Source organism: Callospermophilus lateralis, chromosome 1, assembly GCF_048772815.1.
Source record: "Callospermophilus lateralis isolate mCalLat2 chromosome 1, mCalLat2.hap1, whole genome shotgun sequence".
Lineage (NCBI taxonomy): Eukaryota > Metazoa > Chordata > Mammalia > Rodentia > Sciuridae > Callospermophilus > Callospermophilus lateralis.
In genome coordinates this window covers 42,995,102-43,011,211 of record NC_135305.1, presented here as the reverse complement: position 1 = coordinate 43,011,211, position 16,110 = coordinate 42,995,102, and the positions used below count along the sequence as shown (strand labels likewise).

Sequence of the window (16,110 nt, the reverse complement as noted above, 5' to 3'; positions counted from 1 at the left end):
GTTCACAGTGATAGGATTCTGCCTTTAAAACACACAGACACACACACACACACACACACACACACAGCCACTACTATAACCCTCAGAAAACTAACAAAGATTCTATATATTTGATTAATTTAAAATAGATTATACTGAAAACCTCCCATGCTATTACCTGAGGTTAATTAATGAAACTTATAAACATAAACAAATACTGCATTAAAACAATACTGAATCAGAAACCTGAAATTCCAAAATAAAACTAAATAAATAAATAAAATAAAGGCATGTGTTCATCTAAAAAAAAAAGATTTTAATTGATCTCCAGCTAAAATTACTTAGTCAAGTGTTTCTGAATACTTTTATTATGATTTGTCCTCAGGTATAACAGATATATCTAATTGTATTTAAATATGTCCTCTTAGAACAAGATAAGCATCTTGCAGTTACTATGATATTGATGGAAAAATAAGTAAAATGGAGCAAAATGGTCACCTTTCCCTTTTCAAATATACCTCCTGAAATGAATTTATGCAATAACAATCTAGCAGCCATAATTACCACAAAAATATCTTTAAAAGGAAGTAATACAAGACTATTAAAAATGGTTTCTGGTCAAATGAGTTACAAAAGGTATACTATCTTCCAAGTTTGGCCCAGGGACAATCTTGAAGGCTTGTAAAGTCTGTTAACCGCCCATGTGGATCTCTTTGGAAAGTATCATTATCTGATCCCTGCAAGTTTATCACCTAACGACTGTCCTTTTAATAACTCACAGGAACATAAAGCCTCTCCTTCCAGCTCATTTACCAAGTGGCCAGTTCCTTTCTAGGCAGATATCTGTGCACCAGAAAACAGCAGGGAAACTACTCAACTGCACCTAGGATTGGTAGTTTTCGACTGTGTTCTTTGAAGACGATGCCTGTAAACTTGGAAATGTGTACATGGTCTACATAGTACAAAAGCAGTTTGACTGATCCGTCTTCTAACCCGAAGGTGAATGCTGCTGGGGTGAGGTTCCAGCTCACATGATGAGACCTCCTGCTTTGTTTCCTTCAACTGCAGCATAACAGTGTTTCAGTGGTTCTGTGGATTTGTATGCCCACTAGACAAGGTTCCAGGTTCATTGTGGCTGCTCTAAACAAATACCAATAGCTTCTTCAGCATCTTTCAACGTTAACTTTGAAATGTTCTACTACCTGCGTGGTGCTGGGATAAAGTCCTAGATTCACAACACCCCAAGCTTTAGTGCAGAAAACCCTCATGTCCAGAGCTTTGAAGAATGTCTACCAAATATAGGAGTTTTTCAGAAAAGAGATAATCCCTTGAATTCTAAGATTTCTAAGTTTTAATAAAACTCTTACTGTCAAAAATAAAATAAAATAAAAAGTCAATGGTACTTCTCAAAGAGGCACTATAGATATTTTAAGAAGAACATAATTACAATTAGCCTTCCTAGCCCACTGGCACTAAAGCCCCATAGCAAAACCTGTCACTGTGACAACACAAAGCTTCCATGTGGCTTCTGGTGGCCTCTGGGATGCCCTCCCAACCTTCATATATATTTCACTACTTCTTAAGTCACACAAATCTCAGAAGCAGCCTCTCTTTATAATGCAAATATTTTTATAGACTACAGAATTAACTGCAAATGCAAATGACGGTGATGTGGAATACAGGAATAGCACCTAAAGGGACTATGAAGCAAGCTCCTTGAAAAAGTCCCAAAGGTCATTCTGCTTTTTGACCAGTTACTGAACGTAGTTCAAATTCAAATTTAGTTCATCATTTACACCAGTCACAAAGTAAACAGACACTGTGTTACAGAATATTTCCATTAATGCAAAAAGTTCTCTTGGACAGCACTGCCCTAAGGCTTCCTGAGCATATGACCTGCCTCCTAATTTGAGAGTGGTCCACTGCAAAAACCAAATTCTTCAGTGGCCATAACAGAGAGTACTTAGGTAATCCACAGTTATCTCCAAACTTTTTTTTTTAACAACTGGCTTTGGAACAAAACTCCAAACACAAGCAACATTAGAAACAGAAAATTTAATATTAGAACAAGTTGTTCTGTATCCACATAATGGATCAATTCCCTCACAATAGCTCCTAAATAAACTGTTCTATTAGATAATGTTAATTGGTGCAGGTAAGACCAGTAATGAACCTTACCTCTCTTTCTTCCCTAGATATCACCTACTAAGGGCCAAACTTTGTTTTTTAATACAGGAAGACCTTCTCATGACTTTGTGTAGCTTTTCTTTTAATATTTATTTTTTAGGTGTAGATGGATACCACACAATGCCTTTATTTTTATGTGGTGTTGAGGATCGAACCCAGCCTATGTTAGGCGAGGGCTCTACCGCTGAGCCACAATCCCAGCCCTTCTGTGTAGCTTTCTGAACTCACAGAGATACAGGTGACTATTTGCTCCTCCCAAATTCAGGACTGCCCCATCTTCATCTGTCACTGTATACACTTCCTCACTTCAGTCTGCTGTTCACACATATAACACATCTTGGAATTGTGCCCATGAAGAAGCCCAGAAATCTGGACTCCAAGTATCTAAGATGCTTAGTATATAAACTCAGTTGAAAGCATTTGATAAGGCTATAGAAGTATTTTTCTACCTCTATATTATTTGAAGCTCTAAGGAAGAGGAAGTGATTTTCTTGTAATTTCTTGTAAACCAGAGTTCTCCAATCTGGAGCACAAAAGTTTATTAACAAACCTACTACTTTAAAAGGGAGGGTGTGGAGATTTCAACCTCTAGTAATTTGGAAGGAGGTACATCACAATCATGCCTGAGTTCCATCCCTGTCCCACACAAACTGACAAGCTCTGCAACCCCAGGCACAAGGTATGGTGAGTTGAGATTCTCATCTGTAAAATGAGGAAAAAGATACTCATACAAAGTGCTTAGCACATGGTAGGAGCACAAAGTACTTTGCTAATGTTACTTTTACCCTTGCTCTTCCTCCTGCCTAAAATACTTGTCCCCTGACAGTGCACAGATCCTGCTCCTTCTCTTTCTTTAGGTCTCTTTTCTTCAGTGTCACCTCCTGAGTGAGGCCTTCCCTGCCTCTTCAAGCTCAGTACATTCCCTGGTTATCCTCTTCACTGCCCTCTGTTTAGTTTCTTCCTGCTGCTTCTCTCAATCTATGAAGAATTCATTTATTAACTCAGTTCTTCATTATCAGTTTTTCCTATCAGAACATCAGTTCCATGAGGACAGTATATCCTGGAAGAACAGCATAGTTCTTCCATCAAATAAAAAGTCAATGGTACTTCTTAAAGAGACATATAGTAAATGCTCAATAAATAGATGACAGATGAATGACTGAGGAAATGAATATACTTCTGGAGTAAACAAAGTTAACTGTGCCTCCCTGCAGGACTTAAACTTTTGCCGGCAAATTTGCCTTGTGACTCTCCAAGAGGGCCATAGGGTAAGTGGTATTTATCCAAATTAATGGATATTAGAATCCCTTGCTTGTGGAACATCTCCAGAACTAATGTTTTATGGGACACAAATTGGAAGGAAAAATCAGTTATAGATACCCATTCAATTCTGTACTAGAATTCTAATACTACAAATATTATCCAAATGTCATCTAGGGATTTTATCCATATACCTTGGCAAAAGGGAGTTACTTATTTGTACTGTGAAAAAAAAAACACTGAAATATCTAAATAATATCAAGTGACACTCTAAGATCAATAAAGAGTAATGGGCCTATTCAGAAAATGATAACTAATGGACTGGAGGAGAGAACATAGAAAGATTTCACACCTGCCTGTTTAAGGAGAGATTATATCTATAAAAATAAGACTGATGAGGTGAAGTGGAACTAACAAGTACACATTCTCTCTCCACAAAAGCCATCAGGGGTTTGGCTCAATTTCTAAACAATGTTTCCCAAAATGCATTACCACACATTTGGACATCAGACTCAAACATAAGGACCTAAGAATGTGCAGACTAGAAACCCAAAAGTGGAAGACATTTGTTCAAGAAGTGGTAGGGACCCAAGTTCCAGTTTAATCCTCTATGGTCACTAAGAAATCTACATATCAGAGATCAAAAATTGGCAGCCCACAGGTTATACCCAGCTCTCAGATGTGTTTTATTAAGCCCATACTATATTTAATATTTTTAATTAGTTGCTGACATTAGTAAATTGCAGGGCTTTATAAATGAAAACTTAGAAGAATCCTGAGACAATCTACATTCCCCCACTGCAGCAACTGATTAGAATTAATACAGTCCTGCATTTCACTCACCTACCGACTTCCTACCACAAGCATTTGAGTTTGCTACTCTTCAAAGTCATCGCCCATGCCAGGAGCTAAATACCAGCAGTGATGAAGAAGCAGCATAGTCAACCCAAAGAAAACCAGTACATGACATGGTGCCATGCCACCCATGACCTTCTATAAAACACTTTCTTCTCACTCAAGTGCTGTGTCCTGGGACTCCCAATCAAGTGCCAGCCCTTACCACTTAAGGCTTAGATGTTACCTTCCTGCCCATTCATGCCACCTCTAGGAAGGGTTGGTTCATTAATCTCACTTGGCAGTTTACACTGGTGATAAACATCATCATAATAATGCCATTCATTTGTGGTAGGCTATTTTTTAAAAAGACTTAGGACAAAGTCTTTTTAAATATATATATAACCACAAATCCACCCCAAGTTAGAGAGGGTTAATATTGCTATTGCTAACTTGTCATAATAAATTTAGACATGAAGAGACTACGTTGTCTCACAAGTTAGGACAGAGCCAGGACTAGTATCCAGATCTCTTGGAAGAATGGATCTTTCCTCTCTTTCAACTACCCTCCAGATTCTGTCATGTGTATTTTTAGGGTCCTAGCAGAAAGCAGATACCACACAAAAATTAGAATACTTTGAGGAGAATTTTAGTAAAGGAGCTACTTACACAGCAAGTGTGAAAAAGGTTTGGTGGAGAGGCCCAGCCAGATGACTCACTCCCCTACACCCTCCCACCTCCTACCAGCTCCTTCCCGTTGACTATATGCCACCAGAAGTGAGAGGCAAGATGGATGACTGCAGGAGTCAGTACTGGCACTTTCCAGGGCAGGACACAGAGCTGGAAAAGGGTGAGATATGAATCTGAAAGAGCAAACAGAAGATGACTGGTTCATCATCCAGTCGTTTATTTAAAAGGACAAAAAATATAACATATATTGCCAGCATTAGTTTTCCAACAGAAACCACTGCTAGATCTTCCTGTTCCACAACTGTATACTTACTTCTTTTTTCCATTGTGGTACCCAGATAGATCTCCATGTCAAAATACTCCATCTAATGCCATACTGAATTCATTTTTAAGTCTTAAGCATACAAATATCACCAAAGGCTTTTTTTAATCTAAAAATATTGTGTCCATTGGTTTCTGCTTGTTTGAAAGTAAATATATCCTCTCAGATACATCTAGTAGATTCTATTATAAAAATCAGGCTAACCCCCCCACATATACCCCACCCAAGAGTCACAGTTGCTTCTTTAGTCAATGATTCTACTATTTATTATGCATAAAAATCACTAGTCAATAGGACTTTACATACTTTGGCAAATAATTATATCTAGAAGTTTCTTTGATACTTGGGAAAATATCTTTTTTTGTTTGTTTTCTGGGTTTGTTTTTTTTTTTAAGAGTTGACGTGTTTTTCAATTTTAAACTGACATATAAAATATATTTCAAAATGTTGATTTATTTTTGTTAGTTTGTTTTATGCTAAGGATTAAACCCAGGGCCTTGTGCACACTAAGCATAAAACATCCTCCAAACTGTTTAACCTCAGAAGAAAATTTAAAATCTTGAAGACATTATGCTAAATGAAATAATTCAGTCATAAGAGGAATCATATTGTCTGACCACTCTTACATGAGGCTCCTAGAGTAGTCCAGTTCATTGGGACAGTAAGCAGAATGGTGTTGTCAAGGGCTGGGAAGAAGACTGAGCTTCAATTGGAGAAGTTGAAAAGTTTGGGAGGTGGGTGGTAGTGATGGTTATACAACATGAGTATAACAGAACTGTAAACTTAAAAATGGTTTAGATAGTAAAAGTTACATTATATATATATATATATATATCCATAATTAAAAACCTAAAATTAGGCCTCTATCTCCTAATACCTATATTACAGTAAGGAAAAAAATTGATATGCTTGTCATCTGCTTTTCTATCTGCAAATGTTTTACAACATAATCAAAGGGTACTACTATTCCTTAGCTAAATTTCTGTCTTTAAATACATTTAAAACTACTCTTATTGCTGGTTTTGAAGTTTCCACCTGGTAAACTCCATTTAATCTCTAATTCTTCTATAAACTCCTCTCCCTAGTTTCATTCTGAAAATAAAAGCTTATGTGATCCCTCAGAAACAGTCTTTAGATCATTATGTGATCTTCCATGCCAAACACTGCTGCTTCAAAGATGATTAGGTGTTCCCAAGGAGCTCAGTTAGTGGAGGATACTAATGTGGCTGGAGGACTGGGGTTGTGGAGCACTTGCCTAGCATGTGCAAGGTTCTGAGTTTGATCCTCAGCACTACATAAAAATAAGTAAATAAATAAAATAAAGATACTGAGTCCAGCTACAACTAAAAAAATTTTTTTAAAAATATGGCTGGATAACATTGCTGCTTCCCCAAATCTAAGCAGGTAGACAGCCCTGTTTATTGCCTCAAAGGAAACATTTATAAGGGTATAAAAAATAATAGCCTAAGATCCTTACAGGCTTTTTTTAAAACAAAAGATAATTATAATAGCTAAAAGTCCAATTGGAAACCACCTATATTCATCAACAATAGGATGAATAAATAAATTGAGATCACACAATGAAGTACTGGAATGAAAAAACTATTGATACAACATCAATGGAAATGAACAAACTATTGATACAACTTCACAGATGAAACTTAATATAATGTTAAGGTAAGGAAAACTGGAGAAAAATACATTGTACGCTTATTCCATTTATATAAAATGCAAAACTAATGCATGATATAGAAAACCAGAGAGTAGTAGTAGCCTTTGAAAAAAGGTTTGGGTCAGTGTTAGTGAATAGGGAAAAGTATGAGGAAAACCTCTGGCATGCTGCTATGCTCAATTTCTTAATCTGGGACACAATGACTTGGGTATGTCATTTTGTGAAAATTCATCAAGCTGCAAACTTACGAATTCTTTTCTGTATTGGTGTTATATTCAATTAAACATCTAAAAATCTGTTCTCATTTTGAAGGGAAAGAGACAGATGAGAAAGTATATAGAATTTCAGGTGATAAGTGTACTAAAGAAAAACCAAAGCAAGGAAAGAGAATAGGGAATACTAGGGTATACAGATGCGTATGGGAGGGAACCTATAATTATAAAGGTCAAGGAAGACTTAACTGAGAAGGTGAGTTTTGATTAGAAGCCTGGAAAGGAGTACGGGTGTGAGTCTTGAAGATTTCTAGGGAAGAGTGCAGAATAGATCTGTGCTTGCATGCTGCTATTTATATAACACAGAGGGGGAAAAAAGTTCACCCATTTTCTACCTTCCTTTCTTTCTTTCTTTCTTTCTTTTCTTTTCTTTTTTTAATGGAATTATAGCAACCTAAGTCATTATAACCTTTTTTAAAAGGTAGTTTCCCCATGTGTACACAAAACAGAACAAAACCAAACCAGGCTACTAAGCTCTAGAGGAAGGGGACTCTTTGATACACTCAGAACTAACATGTTGAACAAAAGTAGAAGGGTAAAGTTCATCCAATCTAGAAAGAAACTGGCTTAAGATGGATGAAGAAGAAGTTGGAAGAGAATTTAATCATTTTCACTTATTTGCTCATTCAATAGAGAAATCAAAGGTTAAATGCTAACCCATCTCCTCACCCCTAAGGACCCACATACAGTTTTCTACTCATCAAGGAAAACCAGACACATGATGATATTTCCAAGCAGAAGAGATAGTGTGGGGGTGTGGGCAAAAAAAAAAAAAAAAATGCTTTTTTCTTTAAAAATAAATGTGGACAATATAGAGACTATAAAAACAGAAAAGGAAATTTTACAAAAAGAACCTTGGAGAAGCAAGAGAAGATGCTACATACTGGGAACAAGAGTAGATGCTGTTTTCTTAAAAGGTAGGTGAGAGAATTGTACACTTCAATGGGTAAATTTTTCGGTAATATAAAAGATGCCTCATGGGGCTAGGGATATAGCTCAGTTGGTAGAGTGCCTGCCTCACATGCACAAGGCCCTGGGTTCCATGCCCAGAACCATACACACACACACACATACACACACACACACACACACACACACACACAAAGCCTCAATGAGGAGAGTGAGGCTATTGCTAAATTTCTAGAATGCAGCCTGTCCAGAGGACTGGGCCCCAGAGCTGTGCTGTGCAAAAGGGAAGCCACAGCTAGGTGTGACTACTGAGCAGCTGAAATCTGACAAAATCAAGAGAAGACATATTATAAGTATAAAGTACATGTTGGATTTCAAAGTTTTAGTACAAAAAAAAGTATAAATCTCATAAATAACCAGTATGGGTTGAGCGTCTCTAATCCAAAAATTTAAAAATCAAAATACTCAAAATATTGAAGGATTCTGAGTGCTGACACAAGCCCACAAAGTGGAAAATTCCATATCTGATCTCACACGACTGGTCACAGCTAAAACGTAGGCACACTAAAAATATTATATGAAATTGCCTTCAGGCTATGGACATTAAGGTATATATGAAACATATATCAATTTTGTATTTAGACTTGGGTCCCAACACCAAGATATCAAGATATTTCATTCCATATATGTAAATATTCTAAATTTTTTTTTAAATCCTAAATCCAAAATACTTTTAGTCCCAAGCATTTCTGATAAAAGATATTGAACTTGCAATAATTTTTCTTTATATTTAGTACACTTTGAAATAATGGTATTTTTGCTATATTGGGTTATATAAACTATATTGCCAAAATCAATTTCACCTGGCTCTTTTTACTTTGTTAATGTATCTTCTAAAAAGTTAAAATTTTGTGTGTGGCTTGTATACCATGTTTCTATTTGATAACATCATACTTGATTATAATTTATTGAAGGTTTGTATCCACCATTTTTGTGTCCCTTAGGAAGCCTACAATAGAGTAAATCATCAGTGAGTATTCTCTGAATAAATAATGTTTTCACACTATTTGTCTCCAAGACTGTCATTTTTAACATGAGCATTTTGGAAGTACATCCTGAGGCAAAGTAGTCAATTCAAGGAATGATGCTCATTCTTGTCCTTCGTCAAGGATGAGAAGTATGTTATGTATCCTTTAGAGATAATGATTTATTCCTTACATTCTTGATTACAATATAATAATTTTAATGACTTGCCTCAATTATTTCAATAGCTATAACAGATATTTCAAAAATCAAGAAATGAAAAACTGCTTCATCTTTTACAGAGTGCCCTCTAGTGCTCATAATAATATTAGAATACATTGTCCACAAAGATCAATTTGCTTTATATTGAAAATTAAAGTAAATTTAACTCTAAAACCTACAGCTCACAATATGTTAAATGACTCGGGAAAATATAATAAAACCTAAATTCTGGAAGAGGGGTCTGTGTTCACAAGCTTCATCAGGGTAGGCCTCTAGGCTGATTCACGGAACAGCTGGTGGAAGCCACCAATCGGGACCAGATATAACCTTCTTCTGATTGGAATATCTAAAGTTATTAAAAATCTCAGTGCACAGCTAAGGTACAGAATATGTTCTGACATACATACGAAGAGCAACCTGACTGCTACAGAGGCCTTGGAGGTTGAAAATGGCGCTTGAATCATACTGAGCCTGTGTGTTGAGGATAAGACGTACCATCAGCACAGAACTTATTACAAAGACAGAACTACTCACCAAAGGACTGTCCCTGTAGAAGAGGAACAGAAACCCATCTCTAAAAAAAGAGAAAAAATCGTTCATAGTGTTAGGAATGGTTAGGTAATTTTCAGAAAATAAGAAATAGTGTAGTTACAGTACATGATTCCAGGTAGTTGAGAGAGATCCACTCCAGAAGTGAATGAGACTCTAGTGACAGGTTCTGTCTGAGCAAGTAGTAAGGTCAGTAATGTCTGTGCCTGTGGGCCTCTCTCTCTTTCTCTCTTCCCCAAACCTCCACTTTCCTCTCCTCCTTTTCTCCTCCCCATATCTATCTATCTATCTTTTCCCCTACCCCCTTTCTCAAACTGAGTGCCAAGAGCAATCTTACAGGAATCTGATATGATGAATTTTAGTGAGTGGTACAGAGTCGGAACCAAACCAGAGGCCATTTGCCAGAACAAGAATATGGGACTAAGCACAGAACATTATTGAAAAAGGAGTTTTCTTGCAACAGCTTTAATAGCTAGGACAGATGCCACAACAGTCCTGAAGGCCAAGGAGGCTGCGTGCCAGGAGGCACACTCCCCGGGAGCCTACTCCTGCAGATAGACTCCTGTACCTCAACTACATCTCGCTTCATGGGGAATCTGTTAGCTGGCAAAAGATGGAAAATACCAATCCCATTTAGAGGTCTCTAAATCTAACATACAAACACTCATTTATAGTTTAAACCCCTTCTTTGGACTAAAAACAGTGAGGGAGGGAGATTTTTCAAGTAATAGATTTTCTCCCTTTGTCTGCAAGAAAAGAAGGCACAGGATCAGACTTTATGTAAATTCCTGGGCTCTGGCTAGTGTCCTGCTAAAAAAGCAAGGACTTGAAAGGAGTCTGGCTGAGGAGTCTGGCTGGAGATCAGAAGATAACATATTTATATGTGTGACTCTCACTAAAAGGTCTAAGAAATTCTTAATTACCCCTCTCAACTTCCTCTGCAGGTGCTTTCTCTTTTTCCCAACTTTTTGGGGTTGGAAAGCCCCAAAAGGCAATGAAACCTTCTTATGTATACTTTCTCCTTCCATAAGCACATCTACTCCTATGACATTAAATACTCCTATAAACTCATGTATCCAAAATTTGTTCTCTATACCTCCAACCTATACCCACTTGCTATCTCAGTTTGAATGTCTGAATATCTCCAACTTAACACATGTAAATCCAGTCTTCCCCCAAAGCCTGCCTCCCCACCAACATTAGCTTTCCCCATCTCATCTGATACTAATAAGGATTGAGACATTAATGCTCATGCTCTCACAGTCTCTGTAGCAGGGTTAAAAAGAAAAAGAAAAGAAAAAATTAAGTAGCTTGAATTCATTCACTATGAAAACTATTTTATTCCAAGAAGACTATTCATCATTTCCTGCTACCTAGATTCCTGAAGACATTCTACATTTGTCATTTCTGAAATCTAATTCTTCAGTTTTTCATTAGATTCAAAATTTTTTCACTTTTTCTTAGTCAGAGTCAGTTCCTGTTGCTTGAAAACCAAGTCCTCACCCTATCTAACCACCAGCTCTCAATTGACTGACTCTGCTTTGCTAGGACCAACTCTCAATTTGTCACTAACCCCTGTCCCCTATCCTCATTTTCCATTTAAATTAGAATGAATAAGCAGAGTCATCCCATTTTCTACTATAACAGCTCTTAAGTTTAAACATAAACATATTTACTTTTTAAAAATGAGAAATATTAATGAAATTATTGTATTCCTTTTTTTGAGAGGTACATAAAGTTGTGCCTAGATTAATTCATGAGTTTGTTAGAACTATTAAAATAATAAAGCAACTTGTAGGACCACATAATTTCTTGTCGATTTTTCAATGTAATCAGAAAACCTTAGCAGACAATTCACACTCAGACATTCTAATAGTGAATAATCAGCGTCATATATAATTTAGTGCCCAGAACTGTTCTGAGTGCTATTTGATAAATTCTAAAAATTAAAATTGTATTTCACCAAAGTATTGGTTCACAAACTGGTCATGTCAGCTCTTCATAGAAAACACAATGAGTAGAAAATCTCTTAACAGGTTTCCCCTGCAGCTCATCTAAAATAGTCCTGTGCAACAAATTCTGAAGATCCTTTCCTCTCATTCTACACAATCCCTACCATAGCAACTAACCTCAGTTAAACACAGTTAATCATTCCTAAATTCATGAATGGGAGAGACCATCTTTTATCTATGTATTACCATGGTAGGCAGCTTTGTGTTTACAGGATTTCATCAGGTACAGAAAATGCTGCACATTTTTTCACAGTCATTATAGTTCAAAATGAGAGGCACTGAATTATATATGACGCTGATTTTCCATTATTAGAATGTCTGAATGTGAATTGTCTCCTAAGGTTTTCTGATTACATTGAAAAATCGACAAGACAGTATGTGGGCTTACAAGTTGCTTTATTATTTTAATAGTTCTAACAAATTCATGAGTTAATCTAGGCCCAACTTTATGTACCTCTCAAAAAAAAGGAATATAATAATTTCATTAATTTTTCTCATTTTTTAAAGTAAATACCTTATGTTTAAACTTAAGGGCATTAAGTAAACACAATGATCTAAAAGAACTGTAAAATTCTCATCTAAATGCTCCCCTTACCCTATAATTTAACCTTAAAATATCTCATCCACAAGGTATGTATGAATATCAATACCAATATACAATCCTACTGCTTTTCCCCAAATAATGTAACTTTGTATAGAAAAGCCTCGAAAATACAGGGACAAGCACCATCTAGTGGCAAAAATAATTACTCTGAATAAACTGTTAACCACCACTGACTGCAGAAGAGGCCATTGAAAACTACCTATCTACCAAAAATCCAAATCATGAACAGTGTTGCACAGAGCCCAATTTTGTTAACAAATTTAATAATTATGCAGCTACTGAATCAAGGGTAGCACCATTTTTGTTGTTGTTGTTGTTGTTGTTAATTTTTGGTTTGGGATACCAGGGATTAAACTCAGGGGCACTACCACATCCCTAGTTCTATTTTGTATTTTACTAGAAACAGGATCTCACTAAGTTGCTTAGCACCTCACTAAATTACTGAGGCTGGCTTTGAGCTCACAATCCTCCTGCCTCAACCTCCAGAGCCGCTGGGATTACAGGCGTGCACCACCGTGCCCCACCAACACCGGTTTTTATGAAATACCCAACAATGAATAGTGGTTGGGATAGTGCATTTCAACTGTCTTAACATCCTTTTGTGAACTTCTTCAAGTGCAAGCAAATAAATGATACCTATACTGAGCACCCGATCTGCCACTTGTGGGAGCATATTTATATATGCTGTACCTCACAGAAAATCAGTAAAGAAGTAATTAAAATCCCCTGTGTGAAAGTAAAAAAAGTGACCCTAAGATATTAAACAACTTATGTAACACAGACATTAAATGATGAAGTTACCTCTCATCTATTAGTGGGTACTTGAAAAAAATGAGAGAACAAATAATATAATAGTTGAAGTATCTACAAAATCACTGAGCACCGAGTTTAGGCCACAAACAATAGACTCCAACATGGATAAGAAAGATATGATGTTAGATAATAATCTCTCAGACTTAGAAATCACCATATACTAGTTTAAGGAGACAGAGCCCATCCTGTCCTAAACATGGCAAGGTGTAGTGAAAAGACCATGGACTTTGCTATCAGACCCAAGAACAAACCAGGGCTGGCAAACTAATGTTAACTGACATCAGGGCCTCTTGGGTGATAGAGCATAGTGCTGGGGCTAGGCACACAAAGGTGTCCACAAGAGACATACCCAGCTCTCACAGAGCCTACAAGTCCTGTCCCTGAATTTCTTGCAGACTAGTGCAGAAGCTGACAACCAGTGGTTTTTCTACCACACAGGGAGAGGGTGCTTAATCTATAACCTATTCCAGGCAAAAAAGGAGAAATTTCCTGAAACTGAAAAAACAAAGATCCCCTTCAAAACAAGAGAAGCCTTTATAAATTAGTTATCCAAACTTTAAAAAATTTCTTCTCTCTCCGGCACAAACACAGACACAAATACAATCCACAGAGAGAGAAAAAAAAAATGTGTGCAATGTGGAGCTCACATTCCGAATGATGTTTCCTGCATGCTCTTTGTAACAAGGTCCAATTCTTCACGTCCTTACATATTCACAGAATTATGTCAAAAGTACCTTAAGAATCAAGGCTGTAAGAAAAAGGTGAAGGAATAGCTTAATGAAAGAGGACATGACTTTTAGGAGTCAAAAAGAGACTGCTATTGAAATCCCCCGGGTCTGCAGTAATTGATTAATGGATTATTTAGATTTTCAAAAAAAGAAAGGAAGGGAAGTAGAAATAGATGATAAAAGTTGGGTCTCCCTCTGCTGGGCACAATGGCGCATGCCTGTAATCCCAGTGGCTCAGGAAGCTGAGGCAGGAGGATTGAGAGTTCAAAGCCAGCCTCGGCAATTTATCAAGGTGCTAAGCAACTCAGTGAGACCCTGTCTCTAAATACAATACAAAACTGGGCTGGGGATGTGGTTCAGTGGTTGAGTGCCCCCCCTGTACCTCTCTCTCCCCCAAAAAAGTGGTCTCCCTCATCTTCTTTCTCTTTCCCTTCCTAACTAATTCAGTTCTTGAGCCATATTTGGGGCCAACTAAGATAAACATCTATTCTGGAGTACAACACAGAGAGGGGTGGAGAGCAGGGTAAGAGGGCATCTATGCATGGAGCAGCCCTGCCTCAGATGTTAGAGCCCAAGTAGATTCTGAAGACAAGATTGGAATTTGAGATATTAACATGAACTCATAATTTCAAGAGAAAAAGGCAAATAAGAGCTAGATACAAAAAGAATTTACAAATAAAATATTCATATGTCTATATATGTTTTATACTCCCTTGCTCTGTCCCCTGAGAGGATTAGGAGCACCAACTCCCAAACAGCAGTAAGTATATCTTGTGATCTAAAACAGCACAGAGATGCACACCTATAATCCCAGAAAGCTAAGGTCCTAAGCAATTTAACAAGACCCTGTCTTGAAGTATAAAAAATTAACAGGGCTAGTGGGGCTGAGGCTGTGGCTCAGCGGTAGAGCACTCGCCTAGCATGTGCAAGGCGCTGGGTTCGATCCTCAGCACCATATATAAATAAATAAAATAATGGTATGAAAAAAAATCACATCAATCTTTAAAGAAAAAATTAACAGGGCTGGTGATATAGCTCATGGTAAAGCACCCCTGGGTTCAGTCACCAACACCAAAAAATAAATAAGTAACAAGAAAAAGGGAGCCTTAGCGAGAAATGGCTGATTCCAAGACTGGAATAGGTTCTTAAGTATAAGAAGTTGAACATCTTAGAAAGTAGTCAAATCCTTAAAGAATGATGGGATATGTCAAGAGAATGCAGACATCAGATTACAGAGGCTCCTGCAGGATAAAATATGAGATAATTTATCAAAATAATAATGAAACAACAAGTCCACAGAATAAAACAGGAAACCAAGAATCTAAAGTGGTTAAAGAATTAAAGAATACATTAAAACCTGATGAAGAAATTACATAGTTTAAAAGTGCTTCCTCAGAAATATTTCTTGTCATGAAAGTCAAGGAAAGACTGAGGAACTAATCCGGACTAAAGGAGTCTAGAGAGACATAGCAACCAAATAAATGCAAGATAGTATTGTAGACTGGATTATTTTGCTATAAATTATTGAAACCACTGGTGAAACTTGAATAGGATCTGAGAATTAGATGGTGGTACTGTACCAATTTCTGATTAATAATTAATTTCTCATTTTCATGGTTGTACTGTGGTTGCGTAAGAATGTCTTTGTTTATAGGGAACACACACCAAAGTTTCTCAGAGTAATAGAGCACCAATCACATCAGCAGTGTATTCTCAAATGGCCCTGGAAAAAAACAGTAGCAATTTTTCAATAAATTTCTTCAAATTTGAGATTACCTTAAAATAAAAATTTTGAGTCAGGACTACTAGATGGTCCTTCATATAAACTGTCCGTTGCTTCTTGTGACCAACATCAAATAAAAGAGCTCATGTTACACAGGAACATGCATTGAGAGTAAAAGACCCAGGGAACCTCAGAGCCCAGGGCCTGACCTGGATGCATCATAATATAGCAATAAAACTATGGAGGGAAAGGTGAAGGCCCTCAGGAACCACAGGACAAGGAGATGATGGAGACATCTGGTTATGTGGGGG

General features: G+C 37.0%; 1 protein-coding gene across 2 annotated transcripts in view; it reads right to left on the bottom strand.

The window, feature by feature from the left end:
* St7 (suppression of tumorigenicity 7) overlaps positions 1 to 16,110 on the bottom strand; it is a 262,405-nt gene that overhangs the window by 226,530 nt on the left and 19,765 nt on the right. Inside the window, exon 1 of one of the 2 annotated variants that reach the window (XM_076861677.2) lies at positions 4,930 to 4,977. The exons of the other annotated variant lie outside the window; for it this stretch is intronic. The gene's annotated coding sequence lies outside the window, so the exon portion shown is untranslated. Of the gene's footprint in view, positions 1 to 4,929; positions 4,978 to 16,110 lie in introns of those variants that run through there. 2 annotated transcript variants of the gene reach the window in all.